Below are 6,000 nucleotides of genomic sequence, written 5' to 3'. Positions count from 1 at the left end.
GGATCTATTCATATTATCATATTCAAATAATTCTCTTTTATTTCATTCCTTTCTCGTCTTCACCTTGAATTAGGGTTAGGCTTTTTTACCATTGTAGATCATTGTTTAAGCTTGATTTTTATATCCATTGAACTACAATCCTAGACTTTCTTTTCACTTCCTATTGTTATTTATTATCTTTCTCTTGATTTTTTTTAGTGATAATTTATTTTTAAAATCCAAGTTTGATCTTTTGAGTGCTTGGTGTTCTGCTTGGTTTCATTTTTTAGCTCTTTTTGAGTGATTTCTGGGGTTGTTTTTTTGGATTTGTTTTGCTATAAATTTTGTGAATTTCAGGGAGTGATTATTGAAAATGTGTGAGGTTTATTTCATTTGAAAAGTAAAAATACTATTTTCCAAGTGGACCTTATCTATTCTCTAATTTTGGTGCTTCCAATAGTGAAGATTTTTGTGTGAATTTTCTTGCTTTTAGTGGCATTCCTTTTTTTTTTGTCTATGGTGGTTGTGAAAATATATACCTAAGAGGTTTGGCTAAATGTTGGGTAGCGAAGGCCCCGTGTTACGGTTTTGGGGCTCAAAGCCCACAATTTTGGGTAAAGATATGGTAAAGACTCCGTGATATGCGTGGAGCATGAAGTATGATGAGTCAAGTCAAAGGGTTGTCTGCCCAAAAATAATGTAAAATGATTCGGCCTTCCCATGGTACGCAGACCATGGAAATGTATAAATAAAGCAAGGCTCAGTGGTTAGAAGTCAGTTTTTGTAAGTATTATCTTGATCTGGAATGTAATGGGTTTATGAGGCAAGATGTCTTGGAGTGTCTGTAAGTCTGAGTCAAGGGAGTTGGTAGAGAGATAGAGGCTCTGCAGTTGTGTGCGCAGAGTCCTGGTAGAGTCTGCAGCTATGTGCGCAGACCCCTGTAGCTAAGTGCACAGGGCAGATCTGGTTGTACTAAAGAGAAGATCAATAAAGATAAGAATTTCTTAATAATTGTGTGGTTTCTTACAGATCTGTCTGTTGCTTATGTTCTGAATTTATGTGCAATCTGCTATACGGGTTTACATCTTTATTTATAATTGTGCACACAAGGTTTTAAGGTTAAACATTTTCTTAAAGACTGTAAAGAGTAGATCTTATCTATAACCAACTCATAAATAATAACTCTTAAAGAAGTGCCTTGTTCCAGATCTACGTGGAAGTAGAGTAGCATGAAGCCACAAAACGGTTCGCAAACCCTCCAGACCACATCAAGACATCCCAAGGGTGCAGAAACCTAGTTCCAGCACCCTCCTCTGCTACCTTAGGTGAGACCTCAATCTATGCTCCGCGGGCTGTTACCGAAAGGGCCAGTAGCTGTGGGATTTGTTTGTCTAATAACTCTTCCGAACCTGGGTCAGGGCCCAATAAGCCAAAAAATGGTTCTGTTGCCAGGACTGGGATCTACCTAAGGGATGTCTGATGTCGAAACACTGGAACCCTACAAAGAAAGAGCTTGAAGATTGGTTGGATCAGAAGCTACACGAGTTCGTGGTTCAGGAAAACAGAAATCCGCAGATATCAGAAGAAAGGTGGTTGGATCGTTACATATAAACAATGATCCACGAGATCTTCTTTGAGTCATTTTCGACAGAGTTGTACAAATTGATCGCGAGGCTAATTGACAGTGTGGGAAGGTGCAGACTAGATCAACCCATTGTGTGGACTCCGGAATTGGTGTGAAAGCTAGAAGTATCTAAAGACAAAATCGCACAGGCAGTAGATCATTGGTTGGATCGGATAATAGGAGGGTTTATCACTGATTTCGCGATAGACAGAACTGTGAGTTATAGAGAAGTAGAAAGGTGCTTTCTCCAAGGGTCGCGGGGTAAATATACCAAATCATTGAATACTTGGATTAAAATGTTGTTATGTGAAAAACATATTATGCGCATTCATTAATGTCTGGCGTAACGCAGAGTGGAAGAGGCTACCAAGGAACCGAAGGATTAGATAACAACCCTCTAATTTCTATTTCGCGAGAAAGCGAGGAAGAACTTGCAGGGTTCTCTCGGAGAAGCACAGTCCGGTTGATTGGGCGGTGCATCCTGCTGATACCACCACCATCCACGCCATCACCTACTTCTCCTACATCGAATCCATCTTCGCCAACCCCACCCCCACCACCACTGAAGGTTGCGATGGCAAGTGCAGTCAAGTTGTCGGTATTTAAAGGCGTAGGAAATGAGGAACCAGGTCAATTCTAGTTTGTGGTAAAGGCTATATGGGAAGCCCAAGGCATAATGGACGATAACATCAAAAATGATACTCTAGTTAGCGCGTTGCAGGACCGAACGTTGACATCGTATATAAAGTACTCAAGCGATCATCTGAATGTCGGAATAGTGGTGATCTAGGACGCATTGAATAGAGAATTTAGTCGGCCAAAATCAGAGACGCAGTCGGTCATTTGGTTCAAGGAAATCACGATGTTACTTGGTGAAACCCCGTGGGATCTAGATCAGAGATTGAAAAGCACAATCCGCGAGGCTAACATGACATTGACGGATTCACAGCAATGCACGTGGTTTGTGGCGTCGTTGACACCACATCTAAGGATGGTGCTATCACAATAGATACAACAATGAGGTTGCGCGAAACTCCAATACAGGATCCAGGGTTGGGAGTTCAGCAAATCCATGCACAACTACAAAACCTATGCTTAGAAATGTAAATCTTGAAGCAAGAAAGGGCGCCTCGACCAAAGGCGCGTACAAAGGTAGGGTGGATTAAATGCAAAAGTCAAGGACACGACAAGGACCATTGCCCCGTCTTTGTGAACTATTTAGCGGGAGGGGACCCGATGCCATTAAAGCTGGTAGGGCCAAGTGTGGAACCCGTGCTTTGGTGTGCCATTTTTCAAGTGGGGGGAAAGCACGCAATAGACAACTGCCACCTATTGCAGAAGTATACCTAGACCCCGCAACAGTTGTATTGCAACTTTTGTAGATCAGTGGGTCACGACAAGAGAACATGTTGAAGTTACGATTTAATGATGGAAAGGACCCCAGCCATTTGAGTGCAGATTGAAGCCATCGGGCCACACGGGAGATTTTAAGGACGCGGAGGATGAAGAGCAATGGGACCCAGGCAAGGGCACGGCCAACTAATATGTTATAACTGTGGAGGGCCGAGGCACTACGCTCGCGAGTGTACTAATACAACAAGGATATCTTGTCCATACTAAGAACAGTTTGACCATGAAATGGTAGACTATCCGATGCTTATTGCCCAGATGTGTGAGAAGGGGGTATTGTAGCCTACTCCGACTCAAAATATCCAAATGATGAGGTCGGAACCCCGCGAAGAGGATCCCAGCATAAACATGGTACTAAGGAGCGGTGCAACCACATGAGGAGATGCGAGGAAACAACTTGGAGATGATGGGAAGGGTTGTGATGCTCCTACAAGGGAACCTGACTTGGAAATAGAATAGGTGAAAGGGACGTCTAAAGAAGCTCAGAAGAGCTTCACGGAAGTCTCTACTCCAGGTAATAGGGATCCAATTGAGCCGGGAATGGATCCCTCTATGCTTACCACCTTTCTAGATTCATGTATGAAGTTTCTACACGACAATAGAGCGGTTAAAGGACTGCAAGAGTTGATCACTAGGTGCGCAAGGTCAGGGGAACCGCACGTAGTCCGAAAACTGGGGAAACATGTCCTACACACCGGGCGGGAGATGTGAATGACGACACAAATTGGTGAGTACGAGATGGACCAGGTCATTCTGGATCTAGGGTCAGACGCGAATGTGTTGCCTAAGCAAACATGGGAATGCATGGGTAGGCCCACACTACAGTGGTCTCCTATTCAACTACGGATGGCCAATCAGCAAAAGATCTTACCAATGGGATGACTGCAAGGGGTGACAGTGGACATTGAAGGAGTAAGTACGTAGACCAAATTTGAGGTAATAGAAATTGTTGATGACAGTAATCCATACCCTGCATTGCTCAGAATAGATTAGGCCACTAACATGAATGGGGTTATCAACTTAAAAAGACGGAAGATGACATTCGATAAAAAGTCACTTCGTGTCATAGTTCCACTGGACCCAGCTAAAGGAGTGTGCTACACCGAGCCGGTGCACGATGAAGACAGTGACGATGAACTAGACTGCATCTACTAGATAACAACGCAAGACCAGGATCGGGTGAATCCCTCAGTGGACAGAAGACTCTCATGGGAGCACGATAGTTCCTGCACATCAGATTCAGATGAGTAAATTGAACGATGGCAGAACTGATTGCATGGAGTCACAACACTCAATTGTAATATGATGATTAGATCATTGTGGCGTGTTACCACTAAAGTATGACAACGGCCAGTGGATAACGACGCAACAAATGAGGAGCATTTAGTCAACCCTGGCACTTCAATCATAGAGCAAGAGTGGCATAGTGTGACAAAAGAAGCGTTGTGCACACCGGTATGGCGTGCACATAGGAAGATGAGGAGGAATGATTACGGAGGAAGAAGGAAGTTCTAGGTATGGATCGGCAGACATGTGCAGTGAACACAGCCAAGGTAGCCAAGATGGAGCCAGGTGGCCCCCCATCTACAATGACAGAAACAGTGGTATGCTGCGCAATCTTCAACCCAACTGAATCTACGCGTAACAAGGGTTTTTTTGGTCGATAAGAACATGAATAGAGTAGGGTGGGCCAAGGAAACTCTATCCCCAATCAAACGGGAAATAAAGGGCATTTCCTCGACCACTTCCCCTACCGCTTGACCTGAACGAATAGACCTAGATGAAGGGATCTGGTAGTTGCGGGAAGCCATTCGACGTGGTAACTTGAGAATTCGTGAACTGGAGGAAAGAAGGGCAAGGCTAAGAACGAAAAGCGCGAGGTTGGATGAAGAAATTGATAAAATCAAAATAGGAGACACACAAACGGGTCGTGCAAGCACACAAGGAAAGGAACCAGACCTGGACGACCCTCCTACGATACTAGCACAAGTCGTGACCTTGCTATCATGGTTGCGACTGCATCCTAGGGCACAAGGGAGCATAGAACGCAATATGCTACCAAATGCAAAGGAACGTGAAGGGTGCCCACAGCCTGGGCTAGCAGGGAAGAGGAAGGCTCGCACGAAGGGTGTGACCACCTGACTATCTGTAGGAGGCCTAGTCTCAGCACTCCACGCAGTTGAAAGAGGGCATGGGACTATAAAACAATTTGCAGGAAGGTTGCACGATTTGGCTGTGGTGTACAGGGCCAGTAGAAAGCATAGCACACACCCGTGTACCAGGGGCTGTGCTACCGCATTAGGGGGATGGCAGGTGACTGTTGCAGTTACTGTTCATGATAAGATGTCCCATTTAAGACACCAAGGAGTGGGCGGCAGGAAATTAAGACATAGGGGTAACCGCCAAAATCGCATTAATGAGCCACGAAGAGGGAAAAAGGCTGAATTTGAATTTGAAATATTATATAAAAAATAGGTGAAGTGTCACAAAACAAAATTTGATCTTCCAACGAACAAACCACCCTAGGTTCAAACTGAGAGGAGCACGATGAATGAAAAACTGATGAAAGAAATCTTGTGGTTTCAGGAATTGTCGAAGGAATTGCGAGAGCAATTACTCCAGTCGATAGCCACCACCAAGGACGTTACACAGAATCCTACACCACAGACATCTGAAGTTCCTAAATCCCCCAGGATGCCACGATCTAAGAAGAATCCCCAAGTAGCAGGACTAGTCCGGACGTCTCTGTGAAATCTGCAAGTCAGTAAATTGACGATGGAGGAAAAAGGAAAAACTATTACAATTAAGAGCGATGAAGAAGTTGAGGATTCTCCGATCTATATCAAAGAAGTCGAACCTGACGAAGAAAGCGAAGGATACCCCCAACCAGTAAGGTGCCCTAATTATGTGCCTCCCAGGAAAGGGAAGGCCAAGATCCCTAGTGATCTGGACACCGTGGACAACATACTCATCACCCCATCTCTTCC

The sequence above is a fragment of the Pinus tabuliformis genome, chromosome 2_1 (assembly GCF_031772625.1).
Source record: "Pinus tabuliformis cultivar Carrire ecotype Pingquan chromosome 2_1, CPIR1, whole genome shotgun sequence".
In the NCBI taxonomy this organism is placed as follows: domain Eukaryota; kingdom Viridiplantae; phylum Streptophyta; class Pinopsida; order Pinales; family Pinaceae; genus Pinus; species Pinus tabuliformis.
The sequence above is the reverse complement of the archived record's forward strand: the minus strand, read 5'-3'. Positions refer to the sequence as shown.